At 39.9% G+C, this 27,826-nt stretch overlaps 1 protein-coding gene across 13 annotated transcripts in view; it reads left to right on the top strand.

The window, feature by feature from the left end:
- Positions 1–27,826, top strand: part of ESRRG (estrogen related receptor gamma) — a 506,336-nt gene that overhangs the window by 304,271 nt on the left and 174,239 nt on the right. The gene's annotated exons all lie outside the window — the stretch shown is intronic.

Raw genomic sequence — 27,826 nt, forward strand, 5'->3', positions numbered from 1 at the left:
AAACAGCTGTGTGACAGTCACTTCTTATTCAGGTACTAATAATAGGCACTTGGCACAAATGCTTAGTGAATTGTTAAAATATGCCTTGGAGTAGGACACATTTTCCCAGGGAGTAGAAGGTTTTAAAATAATACATTATAAAAATGATTTATACAAGTGCCTCTTGTGTATTTGCAGTTTGACAGATATTTTGGTCTTCCTGTCATTTTTGCCTATGCAGAATTAGCCGGGAATATAACAGAACTGCTAATACCGCTTTAAGGATGAATATTCACAATTAGCCTTCTGCAATTCAGGTCTAACATACTGTTCAGCCAGCACTTCACTGGCAAAAGACTCTATTTAGTAACAAGGGAATTTTGCGCCTTTTCATAAAGAAGCAGAAAACACTGAGGAAGCAAAGATTCAAACTGGTTTTAATATTTTGTACTTTAATATAGAACTGATAGAATGAAGTACATTTGTTCCAACTAATCTGTAGCTTGTTTTATTTTGTTGGCTTTTCCCCTGCAAAAGACAATAAACAACTTTTTAATACATGATTATATGTAGTTGTTTCATCTGTACCTATTAATTACCTAGTTTTGTAAACATGAAGGTATACATGCTTGGACACTGAGATAAAAAGCTGGAAACCCAAACAAAATCTAGCATTCTAATAGTGATGAGTAGCTCATAAACTTGATTTCAACCTATACTCAGGTTTAAATATTAGTATGTCATGGGAACTGTCATTGATTCATTTTTCTTTGTCAAGCCAGTTATTCTGCTGTGCTTTCATATTACACTAGCAATGAATGTTGTAATACTGAAGGAAAAAATGCTAACAGCAAATACAACCCCAGCTATACTGAATGAAAAGGTTGTACAGAGAGGTGACAGTGTATTATAGGTAGGTGCCCACTAGCTGTCCTTAGTGTCTTCATATTGCATTCCTATTTGTAATTAAGCCAGAGATGGAAAGTGACTTACAATGACTGTATGTTGGTGATATAACATAGGAGCTAAAGAAAACAGCAGGAAATAGACTGCCAGTGGGAAAACAGTTTGAAGTAAGACAGGGAAGAACCCCCTATAAAACTGCAGGGGTAAATAAATGAAAATAAACAAAGGTAGGTTGCCCACTAAGAGAGGTTTTATAGGTCAGTGCTCAGGAAGCTGCTGTATGGTGTAAATTGTCTTCATGTATGTATGAATGCAATGGTCACAGCTTGCACTTAATATTTTAATTTTCTGGAGCATACGGTATTTAAAAAAATTAAAGGAAGGAAGAAGTTCCTTTTCAAAGAAGCTTTCCTGAATTTACCACCTTACAGCTAATTTGAATGATTAGTTTAGATAAGCCTCTTAAAGTAGATACATTTAAATGAAATCAGGGCACATGTCTTTTTGGCTCCAGTGCAAGATTTAAACTAATTCTTTTTTCCCCCCTTTTGGCTCAACTAAAAGTCGTCTTAAAACAATCCAATTTACTTTCCAGATGCGGGGTATGATGGGTGTGTGGTTGAATGGACAGACAGAAATATCTAATGCTCAGAAACACATCTGTCTCCGTCTCAATTAATAAATCCCAGAACTATCAATATTCACAGTAATTCTTTTTTGCCTGTATGCTGTCATGTCCACATGCCCAGGGAACTGCAGACAAAGCTATATAGATGAAATAAACATTTTTACAAGTGGACAATTTCTACAATTAGTTATTGTATAGAGGAAAATCCATACTAAAAATTGACCAAACATTTTGGGAGTGTACAGACATCTGTCTGACCATCACTAGGTATGCGTTGATTTTAAGGCAGAGCATGTTAAAGAATGCAATAACTTACAGCCATCTGCAACCTTGCTTTTGCATTTTGGCAGTAAAAATAATACTGATATTTAGTAATAATAGTTAATAACCTAACAGATGCAATAAATATATCTGCTCATTTTGACATATGTGTCTGTTTAATCATTCTAAATGAATCATTGTGCTCAGAACATGAAATCTCCTACAACCGCTCTGATTAAAATGTAACATGGACTACAGGATTATAGAGCGGACTTAATTTTACTGACTGTTTTAACAGTTGTCACAGCTGTTGGAAGAGGGAAAGGCAATTGAAACACTCCAAAGAAGGGGTGAAGGTGGGGGGGGAAGTAGTTTTGTAAATTTCAACATGATCTCTGAATGCCAAACATAGAAAACTGAATAGACTTGTGACTCCAGATAGCTTCTGTGAACTGTGTACATTTGCCCTTTGTGGTTCACTCTGTTTCATGAATTTGAACCCCCTCGACCCCTTCCCTACTTCCCTCATTGAAACAACATGCAAAACAATTTAATTAAAAGGAAACCAATGGACCTGTTATAATGTTGCATGACTGTTTATTTGAGAAATAAAATGCACAGATTAAGAGCAGTAAGGCTCAACTAAGGTAAGTGTAATTTAGATAAAGAAGGTGGATCTAATCTGGGGTCACATACAGTAGAAAAATTCTTTAATGCAACGATGGCCAGTATACATCTTTCATATTATTTTTTTATAAACAATATCATGCTTTTATCTGGGAATGGTTCATAAGTTTACTTAGAGAGAGAGAGAGAGAGAGAGAGAGAGAGTGTTTGTGTTAGTTTCATTCTTACACTATCAAAACCTTTTAAAGATATAGTTCTTAGTTCCAAAGAATCTGATCTGGAAATAACTGCAATATGTGAAGGTGGGGAAAAGGTGGGCTAAGGAACATTTCTTCATCAGTAAGTGGAAAGCCATAGCCAACTTCAGTCTACAGTTACTTTCTTTGTGGTACAGTTTTTTAACCTCTCGTATATGTGGCGTGAATTTTTCAAAAATACAGCGAGCATTAGTGTTTAAGTCCAAAAACTCTGAAGTCTAAGTTCCACTACCAAGCATGCAACGTAGAACCAAGCTTTCTGGTATGAAGTAAGCCCCAAAGTGTGTCTGACTGTATAGATTGGTTTTATGGTCTCTTCTTGGACAAAAAGCGGGTCTTCCATGTTGCTTTTTTATTTGTTTTTGTTTTTGCTTTCAAGTTTTTGGGTTTTGGTTATAGACTCTCTTTTGGCATGTTTTCAGATCTTGCAGAAAGTGTAAAGGGCTTGTTCTGAAATGGCTCCTTGACAGCTTTCCTTTTGCTGGGGCTGGCCCCTCTTTTAGTGATGGTTGCTCATTTTAATGTGCTTATGGTTGTGCTCTTTTATTTACTGAGCCTGGTGCGTTGCAATGGTAATTAACCCATGTTATTAGCAAAGCCCTTGTGGATATCCATTAATTCTCCTGAATGGCTGATAATTTTTCCTCTGCTTTGTTTTTTGCTTTTCTCATGGCCCGCTGTCCTTTTTTGAAGAGCCCTGTGTTTCAGGACCTTTCATAGATTTGTTTCGCTAAAGCCTAAACATACAGAAGGCTCAGTACCTGTAATTTTTTCACTAAGAAATACCTCCACTCTTGGCAAAGTGCTTTCAAAAATGCTGATAGGTGCGGAAGCAATAACAAGAAGCAATAAGAATTGTTTATTTAATTATTATTTTCAGAAACACATGCAAACAACAAAGCATAGACCAGTCTTAGTCTTTGCTTCCTGGAAATGAGTGAGACTGACAGGTCAGGTGTTGGTTTTGTTGTTTTAATCAGATTTCAACTTAGCTAATAATACTTTGGGCATTTTAAAGAAAATATTGAGCCAGCAGAAAAATACTTGTGCTTGCACTGTTGAGAAAAGATAAGGACTGCCTCATTAGCCAAACCCTACTTTTGCAGTTAATTTCAAATACATGGTGCTATTCATCAAACACAGAAGGTAACTTGTCTGTGATTATATTTAACAATACTTGAAGTGTACTTTGAGTATATAGCAGCTATAGTATGCCCACATTTCTTAAAGCTATATAAACTGAAATTGTATAACATCTATTATTCAGTGCCAATATGATATTAAATCTTAATTATTTTTTCAACCATGTGATTAAATATACTAAAGACACTTTACTGAATATTTCTAAAGGACCATGACCCCTGGCATTAGGATGCTGTTTTCACCCCTTTGCAAATATGTCAGAATGAATGTATTAACACATCTGTTAACACCCTTCAAACCAGTGGCACCAGTTATTAGTAATTTTTGCTAATCTAATATCAGTCACTATGATGCTTAGAAGAGAGATGATAAATTTTGAAGGAGCTGTTAGTTAGTGTCTCCAATGAAGTTGAAAGTAAGCGCTGTCCTGAGATAAGCATTGCTATGAATTCCTGCTTCATAGCAGATTCGTGGAGGAAAGAAACAATAAAATGTTGATATGTTACAAGTGCATATGAGCTTCATGCTAGCGAGCTCTCTGGAGGAAATCTGTGATTATGCTAGGCCAGTTTGTTCAGTTTTTATCTCTTTTACATCCACTAGTCTTGTATTAAATTGTCATTGTCCTAAAGCACATGAGAGAGAAATGAATTGCACTTCTCGACATGCTCTGACAGTGAAATATTTAGCCTCTCTGTCTCCAATCATACTCATGTGTATGTTTGATAGTGCAGGGATGACACCAACCGTCTCTGCAGCTTGACATTCCACTTATTACATGTTCTTTTACATCTTGTACATTTTCTTTTACTTTCAGATATCTCCTGAAGTAATCACATTCATCTGAACATTTATTTATACATTTAAATCAACTCTCAATCACATTCATATGAACATTTATTTATACATTTAAATCAACTCTTAGATGGTGTCATGTGTACGTGCTATAGTCATACATTTTATGTAGTGTGTATATACAGTACATATGCTAAGATTTCTTTCAACTTCATACAGGTACTTTCTAAGAATTTGTTGCTTTCATATATCAGCTTTGCTTATCCTAGAAGAGGAAGTTAGCTTAATAAATAACAGTGTAAGTATTCAAGTTCTTGCTTCTGATTTTGTGTGTCAGATTCTTCATAGAGCCTAGCAGTTCTAATTTTTGTATTAATAATGTTTCCAGAGATATTCTGTGCTTTTATATAAATACTTGACATCAGCAATAACCTTTAGTGATAGTCCTGTAATTTTTTGTCTTTATCAAAAAATTGCATTGTACACACACTTCCTCTGGTATATGGTAGTATTTTATTTAAAGTAAAATTCTTTTCGTAGAAAAAGTACATACTCGATTTAATGCAAAGCATGATACCTTTAGAAATATATGCATATATAATTTTAATTTCCTTTCACCCTGCAAGAAAGTAATAAAAAAATCAAAAATATCTTCCTTTGGTAAAATGCTTTAAATTGTGCTAGGCAAAAAGTAAAAGTGTAATGAAATGTTAATGCAAAAAAATTACAGGAATTATATTTTTCCATATTTGTAATAATTTACAGACTAATTCAGATACAATAAATATTATACACTTTTGATGCTATGTTATCCTTAAAATGACTGACCCTTATTTGTTGATGTAATGGATGTTCTGCAGTTAAGTTTTTCTGTATTTATTTCCTTTGTAACAACCAAGTGTATCTTTCATTCCCCTTCCGCTATCGAGTAGATTAGTGTTACTGGGAGTCTTGCCTTTCCAAATAAGTTGTTTAAATTCTCTTTCTGTGTTCTGATGTAAAACTTTATCATCGGGTACAGCTTTTTTTGAGCACTCACATTATACATTTGGTTTCAAAATTTTCCTACACTTTTGGTATATAAAACTCTGCCTTACTAAGGTTCTGTACAAATCACTTACGAATGAAACTTTTAGAACTGGGTGAAGACAGGTGCTCCTTTAATCTATAATTGATGAAGATATGTTTTTTTCTTCTTGATTTCTGATCTGAAGACAGGATTTTACAGCTGGGCACCGTTTATGTAGAATTTCCTTCAGAAATAATTTGCAGGCGCACTCGATCTGATTTAGATCAAATATGCAAACAAAAATAATGATTTAAATTGTATCTTTTCCCGGACACACCCTGTGACACAGGACATTATACTTGCAGTTGTAGGGTGGTTTGTCAATGTGTTGCAGTAACTTAGTATGGCCCATGCTTATTAAACAGAGATTCCTTTTCCCTAATCTAATCAATCAGCTCATAATATCCTGGTGTAGGACTGTGCATCTTTACTTATGCGTGTGGTAATGTGTTTTACTGAAACTATATTCATTTTTTCAAATACACATCTAAAAAAAAATCTCAAAGGTTTTTTCTATAAGGCAAGATAGACAAGTTGGAGAAAGGATTGTGTTCTGAAGCCAAACTTTAAAACAAAATACTGGTGTCTCTTTACTATTGCTTTGTAGTAATCCCTTGTATCTCTTATTCCTTCGTCTTTTCATGTTGCTATGAGTGAAACAAAATTGCACATCTCCTTTTCATCATTTTGATTGGAACTGCACACCATATGTAATATGTTTTGGCAGCACTTACCTCGCCAAAGAAAACAAATTAATATTGGCCATGCTGAGGGGTGTCAGAAGTATCACAGATGTGTCGATTTAGCTTTGCTCCATCACACTCCCTTTCCTGAAACAACTGGTCAAGCTGTCGCAAGATGTAGTGTGGGCTACAAAGAGAGCCTAATAGGTGTGATCAGAGATTGATGGATGTCGCTAGTTAGAATGAGAAGACGTTGATTTGCTGATGCTTGTTTTGACCATCCTCAAGAAAACAAAAACAAACAAAAAAGCCAGAAATTGGACAACCTGAAATCATACTTTTCAAATTAAAAACTTGCAGATGTAGCCACACTGGTGACTGTAATGAAAAAGTCCATATGAAATGAAGATGCTGGCTTGTCCCAGAGCACTAGTTAAATTCTTTCCCGTATGAAGGATTGTGGGGGGGAGGGGAGAAGGGGGAAGAGGCTTGTTTTATTAAATCCATCCTCATCCTTATCTTTTTGGTTTTGTTTACAGACATGTTCTTGGAAAAAAAAACACTGATTTTTGTATCTTGCATTTGAAACTTTTTACATATAGATAGTATTTTTTCACTAGGTTTTCCAGTTATACCTAATAAAACAGTGAAATCATACACTTCTTAACCTAGCATAGCCACTCAATTCAGTCAGCTATTTTTTGTAATAATTCTCCACATATTGAAAATGCAGGTAAAGTTATGCTTTGTTTGCTTTCATTTTTTTTATTTTAAACCAGCAATTTACCATTTGAAAAATCCTTCCTCATTTGTTTCCTGTCTTCTTTTGGAAGAAAATTATGGTGCCCTTTTACATTGCTGTGTTTTTTTTTTTTTTTTTTTTTTTTTTGCGTTTAACTAGTCTGTGGTATCCTGACAAGTGTCATGGGTAAAATAATTACCAGAAGAATTCATTTTGGAAAGCTGGTGGGCATTGATTAGTGAAACAATTTGGTCATTTTACTACAAAAAAAAAAAAAAAGTGGCCAGTAAAAATACATGCTAAGTAATGCATAAATACCATTTAAAAAACAAAATATTTTGGTTACAGTGCTGAAAGCAAGCAAATGGGAATTGCTAGCAAAACAATTTTTAATGAAATTCTCAAAAAATTACAGAGCGAAGTATTTTTGTTCCCACCATAGTTGTTTAATGAGCCATGAATTTAAGATTTCTGCTATTCAATTATATTCATTTTTCCAGCGGTGAAAGAATTTGGTGGCAGTGTTCTCATAACTGCTGTTAACCTAGTGGGAGAGATCAGATGTTTTGAAGTGGCATGAAATGCCATGTTTTTAACTAACTGTTCCTGCAAACAATGAAGCCAGAAAACCTGTTAGCTGAATATGGGTTTCTGGGCCCCACATCAATCTTCTATCCTGAGCTGGTTGTGTGCAGTTGGTGCTGGGTGATATTAAAAGAGCTGAGCTGCCACTGTCAGTGGTTTACATTAGTATGAATGACACCTGTCCCATCAATCATGGGGCCAAGGTGTCACGGATAGAGAAGCAACAATCGGCTGAATTACACAGCATTGCGCACTTGGCTTAATTCAACTCATTGTTCTCCTACAAATCTAGGAGATGTCTCATTCAGTTCCTGGAGTCCAGACAGAGGCATAAGATGGGCTCAGGTGGTGGCACGTGCCTACCCTTTTCTGTTCTACCAGAGGTATTTGGCCAAAGACAGTGGGTAGATGTGGGGAGAAGGTGCATTCATAGAACAAAACTTAAGCAATGTGTTCTTTCATAAGGACAGAGTATGGAATTAATCAATTGTTCATACAAATTTAATTTTTTTAAATAAAATTCCATTAATTTGCTGTCTATACACATAAAAGTACCTTATGGAAATTCACCTGTGGATTTAACTCTTCAGTTCCTACATGGTACCTATCATTTTAAAAGTAACTCAGGCCAAATCCCCCATTGAACTCAATAGACTTACTCTAGATTTACCTTACGTGAGAGAGAAATTTGTCCCTTTAAAAATTAGAGCCCCATTATTTTCTGTCTTGCAATCAACAAAATATCACAAGAAACAGAAATGATAATAAGTGATTTACTGCATACTTACCAGTAAAAATATCAATATTCCTTGAGATGCTCTAAGAAAAACCCTCCTTTTGCATTGTGAGCATTTTAACAAATTCAACAGGAAGAACTGAGACTGGTTGCAGTTGTTTTCAGTCATGTCTGCTGCCAGAGATACTAAAGGTGCTTTAGTGCCTCTTCACAAATTATTGCAGTTTTTCCTACAATTATAGATATCAATGAAAAAGAGGGAGAAAATAAATAAATATGATAAAAATGCAAGGAAATAATAAGCCGAAATATTTTTCAGATAATTTTTTGTTCCAGCACCTCTACGCTGTTTCCCTACCAGCTGTTAGATATAAACATCTGTGTGGTCTTGAGAGGGAGATACTTTTCACTGGTTTATTATTTCAAAAATATTCATTTTCAACTTCTCTTATTTCTACCCCGTTCTTTTTATGTTGTATTTTTGCTGTATGCGTGTTTCTTTTTAATCTGATGCCAGTCGGGGTACTCACTGCTTGTATTTTTTCAGAGGGGTAGCCTTGTTAGTCTGTAGCTTCACAAATAACAAGCAGTTCTGAAACATCTTAAAGACTTACAAATCAATTAAGTAAAATGAGCTTTCAAGGGTAAGACCCACTTCCTCAGACCTTACCTCTGAGGGACCTTAGACCTTACCCACAAAAGCTCATTACCTAATGAATTTGTTAGTGTTTGTTGCTTGTGTTTTTGTTACACCGTGGAGCAAAAAGCATATGGTATCCTAGAATGAAGCTACGGTATGTGGAAGACCCAGCTTAGGTTTGATTGTGTGTAAATACAGTTAGTTAGCTGAGTTTATCTGATAGCCTGGCAGAAAGAGAGAGGACCAGTACAAACTGTTTTCAGTAACCGTGCTGTTCATACTCCTGATAAGATTGAGAGCGCTTTTAAATTGCTGATATGCTTTGAATAAGAAAAGAATAATCACTTCCACTGGCACCGGCTTATCAGGAATGAAGTAAAATGCCAGCAGTTTTACATTAGCAAAAGTAAACGTTTTAGACACTTTGTGCCTTTTTCAATTTCAGTGAAATAGGAGGGTCCATCGGAGTGGGCTGTAACGAATGGAATGGTTTATTACTTTGGCAATATTACAGGTGAATATGTTGCAAAAGGAGGCTTCAGCAACAATAATAGCTCTTTTGATAAGTGGATACCACTATTTCATGCATTCTGTAGAGAAACTCAGTATTTTAATCTCGTCCTGTCCTATTAAATGCAGCTGCTAAATTAAAGGTGCAGTACTTTGAATTCCAACATATTTATCGTCTATCACTGGTACCCTTCAAAAAGAACAAATTTGAAATTCAATCTGTAATACTATCTGGGTATTTACTGCTGTGACCCACTGTTGCACTCGCACAATGTGCATGTCCACATCTCAGGGAAGAAATAGGTATAAAAACCCTGATTGGGTAAACCCGGCATAGTTGAAAGGAAAAATGTGACGTGTCGTCAACTTACAGACACTGCATGGAGGGAACATATTTGCCTCCGTTCTTAGACGAGGTGGGCAACGTAATGTCTTGTGCTGGGTAAACTTCTCTTGCTAAGGGACAAAAGTTTCAAAATGCACAGAGCTCTTCCTCAGTCTGGGAAAGGTACTTAGATTGTCACAGCAAAATAAAAGGTTAAACAGATATTTTATCTTACATTATTGTCGTTTCATAGTTTATTGGTTTTTTATTTTAATTATATTGTTATTTTAGCTTCCTTTTTCTTTTTCTTGCCTGCAAATAATTTGATGTATTCAAATGTGATAAATGATAGTTCACACGTAGATTGATTGATTTTGGATTATTATTGATTACTCTCACTGAGATCACTGTGACATACGTAAATCGATAGTATTCGATTAACCAAAGCACCACTGTTCTATACATTTAGCAGCAGTGGTTGAATATAGGAGCATAATGTTCACAAGCTGATAAATTGACAAAGCATTCAGCTTTCAATAGCCCTTTGTTTGGAATTAGTTTTCCCAAATATGTTTCTTTGGAAAGTTCATTTTCATAAGTCTAAGCATTCAGTAAAAGAAGGGTCATTGGTTTAAGGTTTATTAAATTTTACCTAAAAACAACTGGCTCCATTTGGGTGTAAAATAATTTAGGCACTTACTGGAGGCAACTTTCATGCTTTAGAGCAGTATCTCAAAGGTTTCATTCTTCTATGAGATGTCAAATGCAAATATAAAAATGCATCACTGAAAATGTAATGCTTTAAAGATTCAAGCTGAAATAAAAAATCCTGCCTGGGGAAAGCACTATAATCAAAACAGAGTAGTCTTAACTTTTTCCTGAAGAGGGCATACTTGAAAGCAATGCTTGAAGGCAGCAGGTAGTGAGGTTGGCAGGATTCTCCTGCCCCCAGTGTACCTTTGAATCAATGGTACACAAGTTAACTGCTAATCTCATACACTAGGTAAATTGCTGCTGCTGAAGTGAAATATCCTATCATTGAAAGCAACTTTACAATCTAGTCAAAAACATCTTGCCATGTTTAAATCCAGGTTCTGAAATACTGTATTATTGGAGCTTTTTTATATATATCTTTTCTGCAGGTGTTAAATTTCTCAAAGAATGAGGGTCCAAACTTACAAATGATGGGAATTTTAAATGCACCACAGTTGCGGCCCTGGGTTGTTGCTAATTAAGAATGTTGCAGAGTGAAGCTACAAGTATTTTACCAAAATAAATGGGGCTTTTGCATCATGTTTGATACTGAGAGTAATTTTCAAAGGCACACAAGGGAAACTGCATTCCAACCCATCATTTGCCTGTTTAAAAATTTTCCCCTTTATTTTTCAGCAGTGTAGGCCTGATCCAATGTTAATTGAAGTCATTGGAAAGATTCACATTTTCTTCAGTCGGCTTTGGATCAGGCCCTATTACTGAAGAGGAGGAACCAGAAAAAAACTAATGATTTGGTAGCATTTCAGAGAAATGAAATCTGTGGAGATGTCAAGCCGAAGCTCAAGAGTTTGCCGCCAGGATGCAACATTTATGCCAGTAAAGCGTTGCCTAAAGGAGGCGAGTAAGTGTGCTCAGGAAATACTAAGATTACTGCCACATTTTCTGTATCTTAAAAGCAGTAGCGGCTTTGTGCCAGGCTCCTTAGTCCTGCATAGTTGAAGAAGGAGGCAGAACAAGTCTAAGGCTGAAACGTCCAGGCCAAGTAAAAATGTTACCCTATCCTTAGTTTTGGCATCTGAATCATAAAAGCGGTTAAAGTATTAAGCTTCTTTAACCATTTTTTTTCAATTTCGTTTAATGAATTCTTAACGTTCCACTGTAAACTGAAAGAAGGAAAGAGTTACAGAATACAATATACAATTGTCTTACGCCTATTATCCTGTCCTATTATGTAACTAGACTATCTGGATGCTCCTTACAGTATGTCATAATCTTACAGTGAATTTTCCTTCATAAGATGGAAGAAAAAAGTACCTGGAGAACCACCTTGATTGGCATCAAACCCACATTCCTTTATTTATTTATTATTTGTGAACAAGGTTTTTATAGGGGTTTTAGGAGATGTAGGAACTCATCTCTTATGCTATGTCTGCACTATAGGGTCTTCTCGACAAAACCCAGGGAATGTCCCCATTCCAAAGGCATTCTGTTGACAGTAAATCAACAGAATGCAGCACTTTTGTTAACACCGTTCTGCTGTTCCCCCATGAAGCAGAACACTTCTGTCAACAGATCTGTTCCTGGAAAGCTGGTCTGGATGCTCCAAGGGGGCTATCTATGGACAGACAGGGCTTCCAGGCAGCCTGGCCACTGTGTCAACAGAGCGGATCACTCTTGTGATCCGCTTGGTAATTTGGCCACAATCTATCAACAGAAGTTTTGCCAGAAGATATCTTCTGAAAGCAAGTTCATTCAACCAACTGCTGTAATCTAGACATAGCCTTAGAGAAGAACAACCCTGACATTCTTTCTGCTGCAGAAGAGAGGGTTCAATGTAGCACAATAGGAAAAGTCCAATAGAGAAGGCCTGGTTCCCAGTGATACTAAGGCTGTGGCCACACGAGCCCCTCCTTTCAGAGGGGCTATGGTCATATGGCAGTTCGGAATATGCTAATGAGGTCTTTCATGAATATGCAGCTCCTCATTAGCATAATGGCAGCTGTGCACACTTCGAAACTGCCAGTGTTGAAACACACGCTGCCCGTGTAGCCAGGAGGCCCTTCGAAATGAGTCCCCTGATTTTGAAAGCCCCTTCTTCCCAAAAGCAGATGAGAAGAAGGGAATTTTGAAATCAGGCGGGTTGTTTCGAAAAGCCCCCAGCTACATGGGCGGTGTACATTTAGAAACTGGGAGTTTCTTTATGCTAATGAGGCACTGCATATTTATGGAAACTTTTCATTAGCATATTCTGAAGTGCCACATTACCATAGGCCCTCCGAAAGAAGGGGCTAGTGTGTGCACAGCCTATAGGCCATAAAAGGCATGCTTGAGAAGGAGTAGTTGGGTGGTGAAGTAATTAAGAAGCACGGAATATTTGTTATCATGGGAACAGAGAGGCTGAAGCATGACCCTTCTCACTAGTTGTAGTACTCTGTCATTTCAGATCCCTTTCATTAATGGTAGATCCTCCTATTGTCTCCACAGTACTATTTGTCTGTAATGAGATTAAAGGGGAAAGTATTGGTCCAGTTCTCCACCATTAAAGACATAGAGATTGTTGCCATTTTTTTCAAATGACAGAGGATTGTGTGTTGCAGTGAGCCTTTTAAAATGTGAGTGCCCAAATTTGGGCACTTAAATGTGGTGCTGGTACCTACATACAACTGACCTGATTTTGCGTGATGTACAGCAGTGGCAGCAGCCATGGATTTTGATGAAAACCAGGGAGTCTCTGTACCTCTGAAAAATCAGATCAGTTTAAATAGAAGCCTGAACATGGCTTTTACACATCCGTGTCTTTATTTAAATACAGTCATGCGTGGTGCTGTCTGCCTGGCAGTTAAACCCATTCAGTTCATCACTGGAAATACTCAGACACTTCCAACTAATTGAGCCAGATACTTGTAGACTCCTTTTTATTTTGATTCTGATCTTACTTAAAATAGTCTTACACTGTGATAAAAGTTTTTATTTGAATTGAAGTTCTTTATTTACACCACTGTGAGTGCGTTTAGAATCAGGCCCTTTGCGTTTTCTGTAACTGCACTGGAGGAAATTCCTCAGAAGCAGCAAAACCACATGTCCAGAAAGGTTTACAGAGGGTATTTTAATAATAGGAGATGTTTCTGCTCAGGCAAATCTGTATGTGTTGTTCAGAAAGGGATTATAGGTGAGTTGTTTAAAAATGTTGTATTCGCAGATTTACAGCTAACATTTTTATTAGCAGAATAACTTCTAGAAAGGCTAGGTATGTGGCTGGGTAAGTAGCTAGCTTTTTTGTTTTAGGACTAACTAAAAATAAAACACGAACACTTAAGACCCCATGTTTACTTCTAAACATTTGTCAGTGGAAAAGTAAGAAAGATCAGGCATATTTTACAGCTTTTCTGTTTTCAGGTGTTCCAGAGCAATCAGGTCGTTTGTTTCCAGTTTAGCAGAACAGCTTTATTTCAGAGCTTGGTTAGTTGAGTAGTCACTGAGAGCAGCACAAACCGCAATCCATCAGCAGGCTGCTAGTCAGCAGCAGGTGTGAACAACATAAAACAGGATTAACACTGAACCAAAGTGTGCACTAAAAACAGAACCTATGTCTTGCTTTTACAAGGAAAGCAAGATAGAAGCACTTGTGCCCCATACACCCTCTGTTTACTAAACAGCATTCAAAAGGCTTTGTAAATGGGTCTAACTCAGGTCAGAGAAGTAAGCAGAGGAATTATTGTGCAATTTGGATATTATTTAAAGAAGATTTTTTTAAAAATTCATAAATGTGTAATGTCCTCTTTCAGAATAAGATAAGTGGAGGCAAAGAGGCAAGTACAAAAGTGATTCAAAATTATGACTTTAACTTCTGTTGATGGGGTGTATGGAAATACTGGATGTTAAGGAAAAGAATGTCATGTTCAGTTTTTAATTTTCTGCCTGATTATGCAGGGGAACGCAGTTTGTGCACTAATTTTAAGAACAAATATCAGGTCTAATTTCTGTGTTCATTTATTGAGTACATGTATCATGTTATGAATTATTGGGACACAAACCCAAAGCTGCTGCTCTAAGTCAAATGGGTATTTGGCAGTTTCTTTAAAAAAAATGATTAAATGCAATATATGCAGCACCACATTCTTCCTCACTTATATCCAGGCAGCTCCGTTAAAGAGAAATGGGTTGCATCGCATGAGTGGGGAGAATTTGTTGTTGTTTACTTGTTACTGTTTGAGCCATTTTTCTCGTCTTTGTTAATTAGTATTGTATCTAATCTGAGCAATTTTGGTCTTTCAAGAACAGTCATGTTTCAGTTGAAGTTGTGTGTGTTTTCTTAAAAAAAAAAAATTGTGTGTAATTTCTCACTCTCTCTAATCTGAATTTCTTGTGCATCCATCAGTCCAGGGCCATAGCACAACATCTAACAGTTCCCACTTAGCAGAATATGTGGCTACATTTAAAAAAAAAAATCCTCCCTTTTCACTTAGACATTTGAATGATGTGGCCAAATTTTTCAAAACCATTCAGTGCCTGAGACCCCACCTCACCACAGAGAAACATAACAGGCTGCTTGCTGCTGAGGTATTGTAAAAATCTGACACCGAGCACTTTTGACAACCTGGTTCGTGCTTTTGGGGATGAGTATGATGAATTTAAAACTTTAGGCCTTCTTTCTTATGCCACTTCCAAGAGACTAGGATTAGCAAATTTTTAAAAAATAAGTTATTTTCTTAATGGTACAGAATTTATATTTACACAGTTGTTTTTCTTTTTTCTTTTTTTTTTTAAATCTGTCTACAACAGTTGCCGTTCTGAAAAACTGTTACATTTTGCTGTATAGATGTATATTTAACCAGATAAAGATTTTCACTAAAATGATAATAGTGTTTGTGGAGTCAGATTTTCCCCTTAGAGGCACATGCAGAGCTACTGTTGAAGGCAAGTTCCCAGTACACATCTGCTTCACCAAAGAGCAGGCCTGTTACTGTAAGAGTATTCTTCTGAGGACCCAATCCTGCAAATGCTACTGAGGCATATTGCTTATTATTCTGAAGTTGGTGGGACTCCACAGGACAGTTAACAATATACCCAGCCAGAAGCAGCTCTTCTGAATAGAGCTGTAAGGCACTGTGGGTTAATTTTGAAGTCAATGGGAGCTGCACAGGGGTATCTGAGAGCAGAAGAGGGCCAAGCATGTACTGCTTTGTCAGTTTCAAAAGGTCTTCATCTAAAATGCCAAAACAATGAAATTACATTATGTACCAGTAGGTTTCTTAACTCCATCTTTTAAAAATTAAGTATCTTTGAATAATACATGTATCCATATCCATAACCAGGAAGGATCTAGATGTTTTTGCAGTCCTGCAACCTGAATTATTGCCTTACATTTTTCTTTTTTTTTTTTCCCCTGCCCTTAGCCGAAGAAAAATTAGTCTTTGGTAACAACCTTGTTACGACAGTTTTCATCCCAAAGGGAGTTAGTCTAGCCTAGTTATGACATCACAAAAATTGGTGTTTGGGTTTTCTTATTATGATGGCTCTAGCAGAACTTCTAGCAGATCTAACATGCTCTAGCAAGGCAAACATTGCGCTATAATCTGAGGTTTGTTTTTTAAACTGCAGGTTAGTTCCAGAATTATGGTCTTAAAAATGGTCAATTCATTTCACATCAAATGACAATGGCACAGTGTGATTGTCTCCAAACAGGATGCTCCTAAGTGTTCAGAGTAGTGGACATAAATTTTATTGAGAGTTGGTTACATAATAATAGCTAATTAAATCAGGGCCTGTGTGGATACCACTTTTAAGTTGATTCTGAAGTGCACTATTTTTACCGTCTTTCTGTTGTGTTGCAGATTGCTTACTATAATTTCAAATGCTTTTCTGAGTATAGTCCTCAGTTCATAATTTTTATCATTTCTTAAAGTCACTGGCCCTCAACTCTGTTTGATTCCTCTGGCACCAGGCCCATATGATCTGAGAATTCTTCCATCATTTTTTTTTCCTTTGGCATAATGATGGCCAAACCTTAAAAGGTTCAGAGACTGGGGTCTGTACCTAAAAGTGTATAGCATTTTGGGTACTTATCTGAAGCGTATCCAAACTACTCAAAATCCATCAGGAATTCTCATGGCAACAGACTGTTTTGTGAGATTTTCAGTAATTCTGGTTTCTGCCAGGTTAGAAATATACCAAGAATACCCATTTTTGTGGTATTTCAATATTTCCTACCTAAGCCAGCTGAAGCTAGAAGTTACATGAAATCATTATTTAAAAGGATCATTACTGAATGTTTTTAAAATTCAAAATAGATTGAGGTTTAGGGGGTTTTGTTTCAAGTTTTGGTTTTGGGTCAGTCCCTAACTTACCTAGGTAAGTTTAATTGAGGTCCAGAACCTGTTTCCACTGAAGTCTCTGGTGAGTTTTGCCCCCATTTACATATGGAACAGAACTGGCCACTAAGAATGATACCACTGCCAGCTTTTGTGATAATGATATTAGAAACAGGCCAAACCTTGTTTTCTTTAGATTTCACATCATGTAAATACATGTTTTCATTAACACTATTTGGATATTTTTAAACGAGAGCTAAGCCCAACTGCAATTTCACCACATAAGAGGTCTTCCATATTGTTGTTGTTTAATATTTCTGTTGTGATGGTGCCCAGAGGCCCCAATCAGGATTCAGATTTATGATGCTAATCCTGCTACAAATATATAGGTACTACACTTTCCCTTATATATATGTTTTGTATATGTATGCATGTTTTTCACTGAGTGAAGTTAAAAAAAAATGCTTCAGCTACCCCTCTGTCTAACTATCAAATGTGGGCTAATATCTTGTAGGTGGCTCCGAAGAAGTGCAACATGAAAAGGGATTGGAAAAAGAGGGTGGATTCCTTAGATCAGTTCAAGGAAAGTGCATTTGATGCACAAGGAGTGTAGTGTGAGAAAATATGCAAATATCCATGGAAGGAACAGGCAAATTGTCAAGGCTGGTATCCTGGGCCATGTGGAAGTCCTGGGGAAGGTTGCGATATGAGACAGGTATGGATAGAGAAAACACACCACAACAAACCAAAACAAAACGCAGACCAGTTCTGTCATGGGTCCTAGGCAAGTAAGCACTTACACTGTTTTGATATCATTTGTAAAAATGTTTTTCATGTATTTTCCTAGGAACGTACATTTTTGCTCAACATACGAAATCAGTTATCAATAGGTTTAAAAAGTTGATAGTCTGGTAAATATCTGTTAATAATAGTTTGGGAGGACACCAGTGAAATTTATAGAGAGATTAATGAGGTGATAGGTCTGTAATAATGTGAATCAGAATCTGCCAGAAATATTTCCACAGATTCCTAAAAATTATTCAGATTAAAGTATATAGCAATGTTTTTTTCTAGCTGTTCTCATTAAAATGTTCATTTTGAAATTAATAGAAAATTTGTATTTACTGCTTCATTTACTGACTAGATCTCTTCCATAGACCATAACGTTTTCAATGATAAACTATTACCTTTGTGCATCTCTTGAAAATGGAAACAAAAGAAGTTCAGAGAGTTAAGCTATGTCTATGTTAGAGGGTTTTGTTGACAAAACTGACATTTTGTCAACAAAACCCGGGGTCGCCCAGATTTCCAAGGTATTCTGTCCACTGTAAATTGACAGCATGCAGCATTTTGTCAACAGTCTTATCCCAGTCCCCACAAGTCACGATGCCTCTATTGACGGGGATCTGTGGACAGAAAGCCAGTCTGGATGTTCTGAGGGGCCCTCTGTAGACAGAAAAGGCATCCAGGGCATCGTGCAGGTGCCCCGGGGGGACATGCTGTCCACAGCGATCAGTGCTCTACAGTGCCTGCCTCTAGCCCTTCTTAAAGCTGCGGGGAACCCAGAAAACCCTGTGGCAGGAAGCCAAGACCAGGGAAGCAGCAGAGGTACCATCTGCAGTCCTCCACACCCTCACCGCTACTCCTTTCTCGAGAGCCTTCACAGATGGAAGACAGCCTGCCACCCCAAGGCCCCCTGCTCCCCGGGCCCTCAAGGGAGCATCCTGAGGGGTCCCAGGAGCCACCCCAGGCACCAAGATACAGACTGCCTCCTGGGTTGGGCCCGTGGTGCAGGTCTTCCTGGATCTGTGGGATGAGGAGCTCTGCCAGGTGAAGTGCCGTGATACCCTGCCTACGCCTGGCTGGCCACCAGGGGCTACCTCTGCCTCAGCATGGAGCAGGTGAGGGTGAAGATGAAGGAGCTCCAGGAGGGCTACATCTGGGCCCGGGATGCTGGCCAACGCTCCAGGGCAGGACCCGCCACCTGCCCCTATTCCAAGGAGCTGCATGGCATCTTGGGGTAGGAGGACACATCACCTCCAACCTGCACTGTTGACACAGCACTGGAGCTCCCCGCACCACCACATTCAGAGCCCCTGAAAGAGAAGGAGCAGGCCTCCAAGTTCCAACCCTTGCCAGAACCAGAGGCAGACACAGCCTCATAAGCCAGCAGCAGCACCCTGGGCAGAAGCCTGGACCCAGTCTCTGCCAGCTGGGCCACCTCCTGGGCATCTTCGGAGTTGGGTGATGGTCCCATTGGTGAGTACCCTGAACATCCCACAGCCCAGGGCATGGGAGGCAGATGCAGGGGGGCGTGCTGCGAGCATCACCCAGCCAGCTCGGGCAGGACCTCGCGCTGCGGTCCCAGCATGTGGAACCATGTGCAGGGGTAGTGTGCGCTGCCTAGATCCAGCAGGCAGCACTCAATCCTGGGCACCAGTCTGCTGCCACCACATGGGAGGCTGGACAGCCCCAGGCCCTGGGGAGGGGGCCCTGCCAGCGCCTGTCAAGGGCCATGGCCTGACCCCAGACACACTGACACATGCAGCTCCCGGTATGTGGGCCGGCCCAAAGGTGCCAGGCAGCACCCGCTCCCGCGGACAGTGCTGCAAGCCATAGGTGTATATAGGGGTGCCAGGGAGGGCCTGGCTGCCTCTGGCTCATGTGCCACCAATGAGGGGATCCCTCTGTGGCTGGACAGCCCTATTGGCTGCTAGCCTGTTCCACGGGTGAAGGGGGAAGTGCAGCCATCAGCACAGTCCCAAAGGCACCAAGGAGTTCCTGTGCAGCCGGGCGCATTGGGCAGGCCAGACGTGGCTTTGCTCCTGGGACATTGCCATCTCATGGCCTGGGGGGGTGTTGTTGCTGCTCAAAATGGGGGGGTCCGCATTGTGTGAATGACTCATGTCTCCCTTACAGCTGGAACTGCACCATCTGAGGGCCAGGCCAGCCCCTCCTCACCGCCATGGTGAGCTAGCTCCACCCAGCACCAGTGTGAGCCTGCAGCTGGAGGGGCCATCACTGCATGCAGGAGAACAGCCACAGGGACCACAATGCTCCCTTCCCGGAGGAGTGGTGGCAGGATGATAGTGAGTGGCGGCCGCAGGCCTGGGACAAACTCATGTCCTGCTTTGATGTCGTCACTGGCATCTGGCGGGACACGATGGCTCAGCTGCCCGCAGCTGCCACCCCTGCCCTTGCTGCTCTGCGCCCACTGGTCACCCTGCAGGGCGTCCTGGACCTCCTGCAATGGCTGAGAGCCATGCCCACTCCCCAACCCCCAGAGTCCCCTGTGCCCCATGCCCCCCTGCTCCGCCCTTCTACCCAGACCCTGCTGCAGCTCACCCCCCAGCCCACCTCCGTACCTCCCCCAGGTCCTGGCCCCAACCCAGCCCTGAACCCATGGCGGAAGGAGATCCTGAGGCTGACACCACTCAGGATCCTGGTCTCCCTTGGATTGGTGGCCCCCTCCATGGACTGAGCACCCCCCATAACTTAAGCCCACCTCACTGTACATAGGATTTTTGCATTTTGCTTTATTTAAATAGTTCATAATTACACCGGTTCTTTTCAACATGTTTTTCTTTGTTAAAGTAAAGTAGTTAGTTGTTTACAATCCATGCATCCCTCTTTCTTGGTCAGGTGTTGGGGGGAATTGCGGGGGTGAAGGGAGGGGTTGTGTTGGGGTGGGGTGGGGTAGGGCTGTGGGCCAGAGGCCTTCCCTGGGTGGGGGGGCCCTGGGGAGGCTTATTGGGGTGGTGACTCTGGCCATGACTACATCCACGTCTTCCATATTGAGAATCCTCCATAGCAGCGTGGTTATGATGGCTGTCACGACCTGCGGTGGGGAGGATTGAACACACACACATCAGCACCTGAGGCAGGGAGACCCTGGACCCTGGCGGGAGGTGTTCCCCCGGCTCCCCTCCTTCTGAGCTCTCCGGGAGTCGACAGGGCTGTGCAAGGGTGGGATGGCACGGTTCCCCAGGGACAGGGCTTCTTGCCCACACCCCACCCATTGCACACCTGGCCCCTCATCCCAAGGGTCACCATTTGGTGGGACACGCCTCCCCTGCAGGGACTGCAGCCCAAGAGTGCCTTACCTCCAGAAGGAGGGCCCTGACAATGGACTTCCCCACCCCAAACTGGTTTCCCAGTGAGCAGCAACTGTTGGGGGTGACAAGCTTCCAGAGGGTGACTGCAACCGGCTTCTCCACGGGGATGGTGGGCTGCAGCAGGGTGTCGTGTTTCTGGAGAGTAGGGTGAGCCAGGCACAGAGCTCCCAGAAGGTGTTCTCCTGCATTCAGAAGTTTTGGAGCCACTGCTGGTCATCCCACAGCCCCAGGACCAGCCAGTCCCACCAGTTGGAACTAGTGTGGTGCCTCCAGATCCATCTGTACACCTGGGGGTGGAGGGTACAGGTGAGACTGTCTGGCAGCCCCAGCAAGTTCCCCAAAAGTGGTGTCAGGCTCACCTTCTCTGAGAAAGAGGAGGACAGCTGTGAGGAGGTGCGGCAGGTACTGAAGCACCTCTCTGTGGGGCCAGCTCAAGCCCAGGGGCTGTTCTGGCACCACTGCTTGCTGGAAATAGGTGTCTCTCCCAGGAAGCGTGCGTTAAAGCTCTGCTCCAGAAGCTGTGCTGTCTGTCATAGAGGTAGAGACACCTCCACATGGGCAGGGAAGGGGTGTTTGGCTTGGGGCCTTTAAGGGTGCAACTTGCCGGGGTTCCCAGGAGAGATTGCCGGCAGTGTTACCCTGCCTGACGGTGCTCCAGGTGGCCATTTTGCCAGATGAGTGGCTGGGCAGTCTGGCTGATTTCTGTTGATGGAGAAATCCACTTTGTTGTCTGGACATGATCTGTTGATAGAAGTTTTGTTGGGAGATATCTTCTGTAGAGTTCCCTACTTTAAATATAGCCTTGGTTCTGATTGCATAGACACTTTGAAAGCAGAGTGGGAGTTTTGAGTGCATAAGTAATGAGAAATAAGGTTTGGTGTGGATTTTGCTCTGAAGATCTTTCTTCTAAATGAAAATTTGAAAAAAAAACCCACTCTTGTGCAAAAGCAAAGGGTATTTAAAAGTAGAAAGGAACATGATGGGTTGTTTAGTTGCATGTTTGAATTTGAGAAGCATCAGATGTTTGAGTAAATATACATTTGCTTCTCTGAGTTATTGTAAGTCCTCGAGTGTGCCTTTCAATTTATATTTACTTCTCAGTGGTTTCCTGGAAAAAAGGAAATTGTGAAACTTCTCCTGGAGGAGACTGAAGAAAATCATTATTTAACTAACTTGTATAGATTAGGGTACATAAAGGTTTCTTCCCCTCTACCTACTGCTTTCTGCTGCACTGATGATAATGTACCTGGAAGGAGAATGCATTCCAAGCTGAGGCAGCCAGCGTCAGACAGGGCGGTCTGCCATCTGTCCCACCTGCTGCATTCATGTGTCCATCTGCTTACTGCAATAGCTCATTGCAGGCTTGAACAGAAGAACATTTAGGCTGAAAAGAAGGCAGTGTGAATTATTTAGGTAGCTAGTGTAAATAGAGGGGGCGATGAGAAGAAAAAAGGGGAATGGAAGAAAGAGAGAGCTCTGTATTCCTAGATGCTTTGGAATGTGTTAATGCATGAGAGCATTTGATTTGCATATAGATTTAGATGTATAGATCATTGTGAAGATTACAAGCCAATGAGTTTTATCTAGATTTAGATAGCTCTCAGCCTGATTTTCACATAAAATATAGCTAGTTTCAGGAGGAGAGTCTTTTGGGACTTTTAACCTAAGTGAAACTGATGAAATGTAATGCTTTTAGGAATTAATTTGGAAGAAATAAAATATTTCCTTCTAAGAGCTTTTTGTGCCCTTTGTTAACAAATAAGTTATCACTGTCTTACATATTTGATACACACTGTGTGTGGTTTTGATTTGGTTGTAGTTAGTTACATTTATTGTCATCTACATTTTATTCTGGGAATAAGTGCAGTTAAAAAAGGCCCACATCTTGTCTTTGGATTTAATTGTTGTTCAGTTAAACACATCGACAACTGAATAATTTTAAAACCACAAATGTGTTGTACACACGTGTGTACTCTCACGCACAAATACATATATATGTGCACGTGTGTATATACATGTGTATACCTGTGCATACAAATCACCTGTATCTCATAGGAATTTAAAGTTATGATGAGCAAATAATAATGCGTTAATACAGCCTCCCAAAACAAACTGGTAGATTTAAGGTCTGCTTTGCTTCATTTTAAAAATCAAGCAACTAAAGGGTTGAATTGTGATAGGGAAGGTCATCATTATTATTCGCATCTAAAATAAATTATTTCTAGAAAAGATAAATAGCAATCAAGTTTAAATTTAAATGCAAGAATGCAATCTGAATACCTAGCACATTAGCTATATTTATGATGATTTTTTAAAACAGTGCTTCCATGTTATTTCTTTGATATAGGAAACTCTTTAGTATTGAAATAAAATACATTTCATAAAGAAAATTGTATTTTACAGGGCTCATATTTGACTAAAAGGGAAATATTTTTCTGTTTCCCAAGTCTCTCCTGCGTTCTAGTTTAAATAGCTCAGCTTTTCCTCTTCTAGGCAATAAAGGCAGGAATCTAATAAGATGAATCCTTGAAAAGGTGGGAGGGTTTGGGGTCATTGTTTTGCCTGGTTTCAGATCTCTGGAAGAAGGTGGTATAGCATCTTGAAATCCCAACAGCCTGACTGCTTCTGTAAGATTTGCACAAAATTCAGCTGTAGCCATCAAAGGGATTTGAGTGGATTGGATTCTTTAAGGTTAGTCCATGTCAAACCTATTAAGTTCAATTCACATGCAAAACCCTTTTTATGTTTTTTTTTTTTTTTTTTAAGCCAATAAGGCTCCAGCTACTATTAAGGCAACATCATGTACTTGCAGTGGAATATCAACAGTAATGGATCACCATACTGGTGCATGGAGCTAACCAATAATCCATTTTGTCTTCTTGAAAATTAAAAGATGCTTCATTCTCCACAGCAGGCAATGAAAAACAGTTTAAATGTGCAGAAATTGAGATCCTTGTGAGCATGTTAATATCCTAAATTGGATAGTCTAAATGTACGTTTTCTCTCTACGGCATGATCAACAAAATTAATGGTAACTGAAACTTTGTGTAACCTAAGAGTGCAGGTCAGGTGTGTAATTACTTAAGTTTCAATTCAGTCTTTCTCTTGCTTTAGAATGGTTGTGAACTCAAGACAGTTGCTTACTGCTGACTGGTGGTATGATATGTGTCATTCTGTGTTAGTGGCTGTACTGAGCAAGGATGTGTATTTTCAAAAGTTGGGCTTAATTTTCAGTTTAGAGACAGATGTGGATTATTTTTAGGGTTTTCACTGGTCAGAATACTAAAGAACAGAAGAGGAGGTCTGTCTGTATAATAATCTTGTGATTCTAGAAGTTTGCTCACAGGCTGCACAAGGAGTGCTTCATTAACACACCTTGCCTTGTTTGTACAGATCCAAATCCTGCACCAATATGAATTTCTCTTTTGGGGTCAGTGGGAGTTAAGGTTAAGTAAGGCCTCAGAGCTCCAATCCCATTAGGTGCACCTAAAATCTTCCTGATGCTCAGCCATTCCCAGGACATGCTTTTCTTCCTGCGGGATTGGGCCCCAGCTACTGTGAATGCCTTTACGTGTACGTTTTTTGTTTCAACTTCAATTCATAGTGACTTAAGTCTTTATCAAATATTGATTGGCTGAGCTGATGGGCCTTTCTTCAGAAAGCCAAAGCTGGAAAGTTATGCGGGGCTTTCTGCATAAAATTCAACGCTCTCACTTTTCCCATTACGTTACTGGTTGCTGAGTGTGCTTGGGGCATGCTAGGAAATGTGAAATGTTGTGGGACTATCTACATTTTTCTTTTTTCTCCTTAGTTTATTGTTAGTTATACTTTTATGAAATCACAAAGGCAGATGAAAATAGCCCTTGGTTTTGAGGCTTCTGCATTTTTGTGCGTGGTATATGCAGGTAGAAGGAGCTCCTTATGTAAACTGCTGATTTTTAGGACCTGATCCTGTGAATGCCTGTAAACATAAGTAACTTTGTGTTGGTAACATCATCATCACTACCTGAGTATGTGTTTGTAGGATCCAGGACATAGTTTTTAAAATGTCAGCATTCTGAAGGTATATTTTTTTTCGTGGAAAAAACATTTTAAGGTATACACTGGTTTTGTAATGAGTAAGAAGTGAAAGATCAGATTCTTTATTCATTTTGGTTTTGGTTTCCACTGGAGGCTGTGATGGGTTGCCCCAGTGTGCCACCTAGAACTGGGATACTGCTGAGTTCTCTGACCAGTGGTCCCTCCAGTTTTTTCCATCCTGGGGGGTGGTATAAATTTTGTTGTGTGCACCAAGGCCATGTGTGGATGTGCACCACCAATAGAAATACATGCTACCCCCTGTGGGTGCCTGTGGATGCTCTGCTAATCAGTGGGGCGGCACCTGAATCTGTCCCTACCAGCTGCCCAAGCGCTTAGCATACCGGGAACACTGTCCTTCACACACCAGCCTGGGCTTCCTCACACACTGTGCTAGAGTGACACACTGCAGAGATGATCTGGTCTTACGCTTCCTCCAGCATGTGTACAAGCAGGGACACAGACACAGTTACATGCAGGGTCTCTGCGTGAACCAATGATAGAAAGTCTACAGCCAAGGCAGAAACCTGCATCTGCTCTGGATTATAAACCCAAAATAATGCTGTTTTGGCCTGCATGGAAAACTGTATGCTCTAAGTTCATAGAGTTCACCTGCTGCCTCCCACTCCACCACCCCACAGTGTTGAGTAGAATATTCAATAGCTTTTGCCCCAGAGCTACAATTTCTGCACACTTCTCTCAAAACTCGCTGGCTTAGATTAAAATATTATTCCATTAACTACAACAGGTATTTTTTTCAGTGATTGTAAGTGGTAGCAAACAGAGCAGGTTGTGTAGCAAATAAACAAAATTGCAACCTAAGCTTAATATACTAGATAAACTGGTTACGAAGAGCTGATGCCAGATAGCATTAATATGACTATTTACACCATTATTAATTATATCAGCTAGGCAGCAAATAGAGCATCCATGTTGTTACTTAATAGCACCACATAAAACACTCATTATCCCATCTGCACCATTGGGGGAATGGTGGTGTTATAAACTGAATGAATTTTCCATTTATTAATATTTGGGGAGAGTAAGCTTAGTATTTCCTGTGGGAGGGAAGGAGATAGAATCTGATCCAGAATAGTGGCTTCACACCTAAAGATATTTTGTTGAGAAGAAGATTATGATTGCTTTGCACTACAACAAAGCTGATCAGCCGGAGTTATGTATCGCTTTGTTGTCAGATGCCACTTCTGGCAAACGTGTACTCTACTTTCGGATTTCTTTAAAGTGTGCAGACTACAATGCAGCACTGTGTCATCAGGCATATAATAAAACAAGATTACAAGGATTCTGATAGTAGCAATTGTGATAGTATTAGAAATTGGGCACCTACCAATCCCATCTGGCAAAAGTAAGGGTAGGTTCACCAGGGCTATAAATTGTGGCCTTCTAATGTTGTTAGTTTTTAGCAGCTTTTGTAGTTGGGGTGGGAGGAGCAAGAAAGGCTGAAGTTCATTTCTCAGAGAGGCTAAATTATTGCATTGCCTCAAATTACACATTCTATCCACAGCAATGAGTCCTATTAAGATTAGTTTGGGAAAGCGAGAATTGAACCCACTTCTCTCTCATCCACATGTTGAATGTCTAATAGGGCCGATCTCTTACTTCTCATAATTGCTGAGTTTGTTTTACAAAATTAGCGAAGAGTGTGGGGAAAAGTTAAAGAAATACAGTGACTTCTACTCACTATAAGCGCCACTGGAGATTTAGCTGTGTTGTTTTATTGTCAACGCACCTAGAGCACTGCAGCAGATACATTATAAAAATAAAATGTATTATTTGATTATTATATTATTACTGTTGCAAACTACTGAAGGACTGTTGCAGAAATGAAGATATCACAGCGTACCAAGGGGAAACGCAGGTGTAGTGAGATATCAGGCTCTAAATGAAGCACTCTTCACTTGTCTTTTCCTGCCAGTAGAGTAGCTTGTCACCAGCAGGAGCTCGGCTCTGGCAATGCATGCTTTCAGTGAGCCTTACTGCTTTTCTTCTGAGCAACCTTACCATATGAGCTTGGATTCCAGGAGGATGTGAGCATAGTCCCCGTTCAGAAAAAATGCACTCAATCTGTTTCGGGCGAGTTCCCTGAAAGATGGGTTAAATCAACTGATTGAGCTGATTTTCTCTCTTGAGGTGATATTTTATTTATATGATAAAATGCTTGGAAAGTGATTAATTTGTCAGGGGAACATCTTGTTACTGTAAATTTGCCGAATGTGTAATAAAATTGCCATAACACAGATGGGAAAATGAAGATCTTTTAAAATGAAATAACTGAGCAGTGTGTCTACATTTTCACCATTTATTTTTAACTTTGTTATATTTCTTCACCATTTTTTTTCTCGAAGAAAGCAAGCTAGGGAGGGGCTGCGCTGGAGGGGGGAAAGAGGGAGTCAGTGGAGAGGATCTTTTAGATGTATAGGTGCTCTTACTCTCTCTCTGCATCAGAGGCAACAGACACATTTATCAAATTTCTGCCTGGGCTGAGTTAATGTATATAAATTATACAGGTCAAACTCCCCTTTCTGGTAACACTGAAGTTGGAAATAGGAACCTCAAAGGAGACCATAGCAGGCGCATGGTTCTAATCTATAGGAGGCATCTAAAGCAGTTCTTCCCTGCCTGTTCCTGTGGGATCACTTTCAGTCGGCATCCAAATAGTATAATACTCTTGTTATTCTTTCATAGCAATTGCTTAATGTGGG

The sequence above is a fragment of the Carettochelys insculpta genome, chromosome 3, assembly GCF_033958435.1.
Source record: "Carettochelys insculpta isolate YL-2023 chromosome 3, ASM3395843v1, whole genome shotgun sequence".
NCBI lineage: Eukaryota > Metazoa > Chordata > Testudines > Carettochelyidae > Carettochelys > Carettochelys insculpta.